At 41.4% G+C, this 9,416-nt stretch overlaps 1 pseudogene; it reads left to right on the forward strand.

Annotated features, from left to right (window-relative positions):
- Positions 1–6,752: 6,752 nt before the first annotated feature.
- LOC115417642 (uncharacterized) overlaps positions 6,753–9,416 on the forward strand; it is a 4,652-nt pseudogene continuing 1,988 nt past the window's right edge.

Genomic DNA, 9,416 nt, shown 5'->3' on the forward strand with positions numbered 1-9,416 from the left:
ACCCAGTTTTTTTTTTTTTAATTTTAATTTTTCCACGAGGCTCTGAACGGGTTTTCCTTCAGACTCCAGAGACAAAACGATGCCTTTTTTGGAGCTGCTTTTACTGCAGCACTTTTTAATAATTTACCACTAAAGTCAGAGCTGATATGGAGACGCTGGCACCACTGGGTTTATCTCGTCCTCATTTAGTGTTTTTGGTTTTGACAAATGACCACGATAAGCATCAGAATAAAACTCTGATATTAGACTGAGATGATGGAAATATCATTTTTATATCAAAAATATATAAATCATTCTGTCTCTGAGGCCTATTTTGTCCAATAAAAACTAAACGCTTCAAAAGTTTAATGTTTTTCTATGTTTGCGGGAAACGCCGTCATCTTCTCCAACATTGCTTCTCCAGTCAAACCCATGCAGTTGGATCAATGCCAGTGGATGGACACACTGGGTTTATGTAGATTAAGCAGTAAAATTCATAAATCTGAATAGAAAAAAACCTATAAAATAATAAATAATGTGGATCTGTTCTGTAGGTCTACATGTTCAGGTCCCTGTCTTGCATACTTTAGACTTTGGGCTGGTACTGCCAGTGGTGGTACCCTGGGCTCATCAGGTGGGCTCCCTCCTTCACCAGTGTTTGGCTGACTGGGCCCACCACGCCTCCAGAGGGTTCAGCGGTCAGACCCAGTGTCCTGGCCTCACCCCCCAGGTGCCTCACTTGACCGCCCATGCTGAGTCCTTCCTCTTCCACCACAGCCGCTGACTCCTTCTCTACTGCCCTCCAGAGGTCTTTGACCACCTGCCGCTGAGCTTCTGGCCTGTGTCTGCCCTTAGCTTCCAGTCGCGTGCCCCACCAAGCCTCCCGGCCCCTGGACTTGGGTTGACCAGACTGGCTTGGCCCACACCCTCCTGGACAAAGGCTGTTGTTGGCCAGCGAGCCGCTGGGGGCGGGAGGGCATGGACTCTTGTCCGTTGGTTCTCCCGCACAGCTGTGACACACCGTAGTACCTGGTTGTGCCGCCAGGTGTAACGGCCTTGTGTAAGGCTGGTCCTGCAGCCCACCAGGATGTGCTTGAGTGTGGCTGGAGATGGGCAGAGGGAACATGTGGGGTCTTCTCCGTACCACTGGCTCAGATTCATGGGTGACGGCGGCACATCACAGGCAGCCTTGATGGTGAAGCTTGCCCTGAATGCCTCAGACTCCCAGAGCTCCTGCCAGATCCTCCTCTTCTCCACTCCCTCCCAAGTCATCCATTGCCCTTGCTTTGTGCCAGCGCCTTTGCGCACCTTGCTGCCTCGTCTTGTCGGCGCACCTCCTGGAGGACCAGTTTGTGCCTCTGGGGTGCGGTAGCCTTGGTCCAGACTGGTGGGCTGTCTCTACTGCCAAGACCACTCCTTCCTGGCTGCACTCGTCCCACAGTGTCTCTGCGCCTGAGTGCGGCCTTTGCCCGCTCAGCTGCTTCTGCTGAGGTCCGCCCTCTCCCAGTGGCCAGGATGGGGGTGCCTTGGGCTACCAAAGGATCGTTTGAGTCCGGCAGTGTCATCTCCAGCCTCGCTTTGGCGCACTTGAACTCCTCTGTTAGACTGGAAATGGGACACTCCGGGACTCCTTTTCTGTAGAGCCCAATGCTTCTCAGGCACCTGGGAAGTCCAAGCCACTCCCTTACATATGAGCTGACCAGTCTCTCCATCTTCTCCACCTTTGACACTGGAACTTCATATAGGGTTAGTGGCCACATGAGGCGTGGGAGGAGCCCAAACTGCATGCACCAGAGCTTCAGCCTGCTGGGGAGTGTGGTTCTGTCCATGTTCTGAAGGTGCTGCTTACATCCTTCCTGAGCTGATCTATTTGCTCTGAGTCCTTGAGGGTGGTGTCGTACCATTGCCCAAGGCTCTTCACAGGCTTCTCAGAGACCGCTGGGATAGGCTCGTCACCAACATGGAAGTGTTGATCTGATAGCTCCCCCTTCACGATGGAGATGCTTGATCTTCGTGCGTGCCCATTCGATGTTATCTTGGAGCTTCTGATTAGTGATTAGCGTGATTATCAACTAGCGCAGTTAACGGTTAGGGTAGGGTTTAGGGTTAGTTTTAGGTTTAGTGATTAGCGTGATTAGCGGCTAGCGCATTGACACACCATCAAATGGCATTAAATAACACACAAAAGAATGAAAATGTGTACGTATAGCACACCAATTGCAAAAAACTGGCGTCATATACAACACGACTTCATGAGATCAGTCTGGAATATGAGGGATTCATTAAATATATGATTAATACAAAAGGAAATGGACATAAATAAATGATCATGAATGGGAAAGAAATGACAGGATCATCAGCATAAAAGGGGAGATTTATTCATTAATGACAGAGTTTGCTAATAAAGTGACTTTTTTCTTAAGTTTTTCTCTGTTTTTAATATAATAACCTTTGAATTTACTCTGAGTTTTAATGAACATCTACAGGATCAGTGAATTAAAAACAGACTCAAGCTGTTTTTACCCACAGGTGCTTAAATGTGTGGTTTTACCTTTCAACTGTAGTATAGAGTTAGCTTTTGTAGATTTTTTGTAGAGGTCACCAGAAATTTGTGATGATAAAATGGGGTCATGGGCCAATAATAATAAGAATAAGAATATATTGGTTTTATATAGCGCTTTTCTAAGTACTCAAAGACACTTTACAATAAACAGCCAAGGGAAAAACACACATCGAACGGGTAAACAGATAAAGAGTTAATGCTAAATGGTAATCAAAGAACAAACAAATACGGACAAAAGAAAACACACAAGAGAAGGTGGATGAGAGTGGAGGAGGTGGAACAGGCCGTCAGTTTATGAACGATGATCTGAACAGGTGGGATTTGAGTCGGATTTAGAATGAGCTGAGTGTGTGGGGGTTCCAGAGGGTGGGGGCAGCGATGGTAAAGCCCTGTCACCCCAAGTACAGAACTGAGTCTGGGTGACGGAGGTGAGAAGGGAAGCATCTGCAGAGCGGAGGTGGTGGTGGTGGTGGGGGGGGGGGTGCAGGAGATCAGTCAGGTAGTAGGGGGTGGGGTTAAGAAGGGGAGGGGAGGTGATGAGGAGGATCTGGAAGTTCATGCGCTGTTGAACGGGGAGGCGGTGAAGCTGACGGAGGACAGGTGTGATGTGATCTGTGAAGCGGGGGTGGGGGGCTTCTGAACATACTGTAAGTTTTGGAGGGCAGTGGAAGGAAGGGCAGAAAGAACACTGATACAATGATCGAGTGTGGAAGTGAGGAAGGCGTAGACGAGTGTTTGGACAGCGGGGGGGGGGGGGGGGGGGTGCAATGTTGAGAAGATGACAGAAGGATGTGAAGGTGACATGATTGATGTGGGATTTGAAGGAGAGGGTGGGGTCCGTGATGACGCCGATTTTTATGGTCGGGGGGTGGGGGGTGGGGTGGACTGACTGACCATCGATGGAGAGTGAGAAGTTCTGAGATGAGGGGGAAGACATTTGAGTCCAAAAAGGATGATTTCAGTTTTACTGTTTTTGAGTTTGAGAAAGTCTTTGGTCATCCTGGTTTGTATGTGGGTGAGGCAGTGGGTGAAGGTGGAGAGAAGGGGGGGGGGGGCAAAAAAAAGGATGGGAACCACTGCTCTAAAACATCTGATCTAAATCCTGCTGTAACTGTAACAGCAAAGACATTCAAACCCAGTAGAAACAGTAGAAACAGCAGAAACAGTAGAAACAGAAACAGCAGAAACAGTAGAAACAGTAGAAACAGCAGAAACAGCAGAAACAGTAGAAACAGTAGAAACAGAAACAGCAGAAACAGTAGAAACAGTAGAAACAGCAGAAACAGCAGAAACAGTAGAAACAGTAGAAACAGTAGAAACAGAAACAGCAGAAACAGTAGAAACAGTAGAAACAGCAGAAACAGTAGAAACAGTAGAAACAGCAGAAACAGTAGAAACAGTAGAAACAGTAGAAACAGAAACAGCAGAAACAGTAGAAACAGCAGAAACAGTAGAAACAGTAGAAACAGTAGAAACAGTAGAAACAGAAACAGCAGAAACAGTAGAAACAGAAACAGCAGAAACAGAAACAGTAGAAACAGAAACAGCAGAAAAAGTAGAAAAAGTAAAAACAGTAGAAATAGTAGAAACAGTAGAAACAGAAACAGCAGAAACAGTAGAAACAGTAGAAACAGAAACAGCAGAAACAGTAGAAACAGAAACAGCAGAAAAAGTAGAAAAGTAGAAACAGTAGAAATAGTAGAAACAGTAGAAACAGAAACAGCAGAAACAGTAGAAACAGAAACAGCAGAAACAGTAGAAACAGTAGAAACAGCAGAAACAGTAGAAACAGCAGAAACAGCAGAAATAGTAGAAACAGTAGAAACAGCAGAAACAGCAGAAACAGTAGAAACAGTAGAAACAGCAGAAACAGTAGAAACAGAAACAGCAGAAACAGTAGAAACAGAAACAGCAGAAACAGTAGAAACAGTAGAAACAGCAGAAACAGTAGAAACAGAAACAGCAGAAACAGTAGAAACAGAAACAGCAGAAAAAGTAGAAAAAGTAAAAACAGTAGAAAGTAGAAACAGTAGAAACAGAAACAGCAGAAACAGTAGAAACAGTAGAAACAGAAACAGCAGAAAAAGTAGAAAAAGTAGAAACAGCAGAAACAGCAGAAACAGTAGAAACAGAAACAGCAGAAACAGTAGAAACAGAAACAGCAGAAAAAGTAGAAAAAGTAAAAACAGTAGAAATAGTAGAAACAGTAGAAACAGAAACAGCAGAAACAGTAGAAACAGTAGAAACAGAAACAGCAGAAACAGTAGAAACAGAAACAGCAGAAAAAGTAGAAAAAGTAGAAACAGTAGAAATAGTTAAACAGTAGAAACATAAAGCAGCAGAAGATAGAAACAGTGAGAAACAGAACAGCAGAAACAGTAGAAACAGTAAGAAACGCAGAAACAGTAGAACAGTAGAAACAGTCTGAACAGTAGAAACAGTAGAAACAGTAGAAACAGCCTGAACAGTAGAAACAGTAGAAACAGCCTGAACAGTAGAAACAGAAACAGCAGAAACAGTAGAAACAGTAGAAACAGCAGAAACAGTAGAAACAGAAACAGCAGAAACAGTAGAAACAGTAGAAACAGCAGAAACTGTAGAAACAGTAGAAACAGTAGAAACAGAAACAGCAGAAACAGTAGAAACAGAAACAGCAGAAAAAGTAGAAAAAGTAGAAACAGTAGAAACAGCAGAAATAGTAGAAACAGAAACAGCAGAAACAGTAGAAACAGAAACAGCAGAAACAGTAGAAACAGCAGAAACAGCAGAAACAGCAGAAATAGTAGAAACAGTAGAAACAGCAGAAACAGCAGAAACAGTAGAAACAGTAGAAACAGCAGAAACAGTAGAAACAGCAGAAACAGACAAAGTAGAAACAGAAACAGCAGAAACAGTAGAAACAGTAGAAACAGCAGAAATAGTAGAAACAGTAGAAACAGAAACAGCAGAAACAGTAGAAACAGTAGAAACAGCAGAAATAGTAGAAACAGTAGAAACAGTAGAAACAGAAACAGCAGAAACAGTAGAAACAGAAACAGCAGGAACAGTAGAAACAGTAGAAACAGCAGAAACAGTAGAAACAGACAAAGTAGAAACAGAAACAGCAGAAACAGTAGAAACAGCAGAAACAGTAGAAATAGTAGAAACAGCAGAAACAGTAGAAACAGCAGAAATAGTAGAAACAGTAGAAACAGAAATAGCAGAAACAGTAGAAACAGTAGAAACAGCAGAAATAGTAGAAACAGAAACAGTAGAAATAGCAGAAACAGTAGAAACAGTAGAAACAGCAGAAATAGTAGAAACAGAAACAGTAGAAACAGCAGAAATAGTAGAAACAGAAACAGTAGAAACAGCAGAAATAGTAGAAACAGTAGAAACAGACAAAGTAGAAACAGAAACAGCAGAAACAGTAGAAACAGTAGAAACAGCAGAAATAGTAGAAACAGTAGAATAAACAGTAAAATAAGTTCAATCAGACCCAGCATTAATTCCACCACATTAACAGATGCTGTCTGCAGTCCCTGTACTGTGACCATGGGAAAATTCACCTGCATAACATCAGCAGAACTCGACCGAACTGTCAGGGAATGTAACTCCTCAACCTCGTGTCGATCCAATTCCCACTGCATTCTTTACGAGAATATTTGACAGCGTCTCAGATCATTTACTCCAAATCATAAACAAATCTCTTCATACTGGTATCTTTCCAGATGCCTTCAAAACAGCTGTTATCAAACCCTTACTAAAGAAACCTAACCTTGACAGTAACGCTATGACCAGTTTTCGTCCTATATCTAATCTCCCGTTCATAGGCAAAGTACTGGAAAAGATAGTCTCTGCTCAAATAAACCACTATCTCAAAGAGAATAACATCTTAGAGGAATTCCAATCAGGCTTCAGGGCTGGTCATAGCACTGAGACCGCCCTCACCAAAATAATCAGTGACCTCAGGCTCAACTCTGATGCCAACAAGGTCTCAGTCCTGGTCCTCCTTGACCTAAGTGCTGCATTTGATACAACTGATCATGACATCCTGATTAATCGGCTAGAAAAGCTCGTAGGTCTCTGTGACAGTGTACTACAGTGGTTCAAAACGTATATTAAGGGAAGACAGGACTACGTCAGGCTTGGAGATCACGTGTCAAACACACATGATACATGCTATGGGGTTCCACAAGGGAGCTGCCTGGGTCCACTACTATTCTCCTTATATATGCTACCACTTGGAGATATCATCAGAAAACATAATGTTAGCTTCCATAGCTACGCGGACGACACACAAATATACATCTCCGCAGAACCCAATGACGTGACAGCCATCCATTCCATTACAAACTGCCTCACAGCAATGAATCAGTGGATGTGCAGGAACTTTCTGAAACTGAATGAAGAAAAAACTGAAATCCTGCTTGTTGGCCCAAAAGCAAAAAGGGAAATGCTGATGAGTAGGATGGGCAAACTCACTTCCTGGATCAAACCAGAAGTGACAAGTCTGGGAGTCATTATAGACTCAGACTTAAACTTTAAGTCCCACATAAAGAAAGTCAGTAAAACGTCATTCTTCCACCTCAGAAACATAGCCAAAGTAATGTTGGTTATAAATGGAAAGGATGCTGAAAAACTGGTCCATGCTTTTATCTCCAGCAGACTGGACTACTGTAATGCACTCCTTACAGGTCTCCCAAAAAGCAGCACAGACAGACTTCAGCTGATTCACAACTCTGCAGCTAGGTTATGAACCAAAACCAAGAAGAGAGAGCACATTACTCCAGTGTTGGTTTCCCTGCACTGGCTACCGGTAACCTACAGAATTGATTTTAAGATACTACTCCTCACATATAAAGCTCTAAATGGAACCGGACCAAGTTACATTGCAAACTCACTGATCAATTATGTACAAACTAGAACACTGAGGTCATCAAACGCAGGGTTACTAGCGACTCCCAGAAATATTACAAAGAAAATGGGGGACGCAGCCTTTACTAACTATGCACCAAAGTTATGGAATACAATTCCAAAAGACATTAGAGAAGCCAGTTCACTGAATATATTTAAAACCAAATTAAAAACATTTTTATTCTCATTAGCCTTTGAAAGGAGATAAAAATGGGGTCACAATTCAGGAACCAGGAATGTGCGGTTTTTCATTTTTATTTTATTGTATTTCTGTTTTTATTTTTTTATTTTACTGTATTTCAAATTTCATCTTATTTCTTACACTTCAAAAATTCTATGCATAATCAAATATTTTAATGTGCGCTGTTTTTATATTTATTTTTATTTTATTGTATTTCTAATCAAATCTAAATGTATTTTAATATTGTATTTTTTTCAATCAATGTGAAGCACTTTGGGCTACAATTTCTGTATGAAAGGTGCTATACAAATAAAATTTATTATTATTATTATTATTAGAAACAGTAGAAACAGAAACAGCAGAAACAGTAGAAACAGTAGAAACAGCAGAAATAGTAGAAACAGTAGAAACAGCAGAAACAGCAGAAACAGTAGAAACAATAGAAACAGCAGAAACAATAGAAAAAGAAACAGTAGAAACAGAAGAAAAAGTAGAAACAGTAGAAACAGCAGAAACAGTAGAAACAGACAAAGTAGAAACAGACACAGCAGACACAGTAGAAATAGTAGAAACAGCAGAAACAGTAGAAACAGCAGAAACAGTAGAAACAGACACAGCAGAAACAGTAGAAACAGCAGAAACAGTAGAAACAGACAAAGTAGAAACAGACACAGCAGAAACAGTAGAAACAGTAGAAACAGCAGAAACAGTAGAAACAGACACAGCAGAAACAGTAGAAACAGCAGAATCAGTAGAAACAGCAGAAACAGAAACAGCTGAAACAGTAGAAAAAGCAGAAACAGTAGAAAAAGTAGAAACAGCAGAAAAAGTAGAAACAGCAGAAACAGTAGAAACAGCAGAAACAGTAGAAACAGACACAGCAGAAACAGTAGAAAAAGTAGAAACAGCAGAAAAAGTAGAAACAGTAGAAACAGCCGAAACAGTAAAAACAGCAGAAACAGTAGAAACAGACACAGCAGAAACAGAAACAGTAGAAACAGCAGAAAAAGTAGAAACAGTAGAATCAGAAAAAGCCAAAACAGTAGAAACAGCAGAAAAAGTAGAAACAGCAGAAAAAGTAGAAACAGTAGAATCAGAAACAGCAGAAACAGTATAAACAGCAGAATCAGTAGAAAAAGTAGAAACAGCAGAAACAGTAGAATCAGAAACAGCCAAAACAGTAGAAACAGCAGAAACAGTAGAAACAGCAGAAACAGTAGAAACAGAAACAGCAGAAACAGAAACAGTAGAAACAGAAACAGCAGAAACAGCAGAAACAGAAACAGTAGAAACAGAAACAGCAGAAACAGAAACAGTAGAAACAGAAACAGCAGAAACAGAAACAGCAGAAACAGAAACAGCAGAAACAGCAGAAACAGAAACAGTAGAAACAGCAGAAACAGAAACAGTAGAAACAGTAGAAACAGAAACAGCAGAAACAGAAACAGCAGAAACAGAAACAGTAGAAACAGAAACAGTAGAAACAGTAGAAACAGAAACAGTAGAAACAGTAGAAACAGAAACAGCAGAAACAGAAACAGTAGAAACAGTAGAAACAGAAACAGTAGAAACAGAAACAGTAGAAACAGTAGAAACAGAAACAGCAGAAACAGAAACAGTAGAAACAGTAGAAACAGAAACAGTAGAAACAGAAACAGTAGAAACAGTAGAAACAGAAACAGTAGAAAACAGAAACAACAGAAACAGTAGAAACAGTAGAAACAGAAACTGTAGAAACAGTAGAAACAGCAGAAACAGAAACAGTAGAAACAGAAACAGCAGAAACAGAAACAGCAG

This window comes from Sphaeramia orbicularis, chromosome 4, assembly GCF_902148855.1.
Source record: "Sphaeramia orbicularis chromosome 4, fSphaOr1.1, whole genome shotgun sequence".
NCBI lineage: Eukaryota > Metazoa > Chordata > Actinopteri > Kurtiformes > Apogonidae > Sphaeramia > Sphaeramia orbicularis.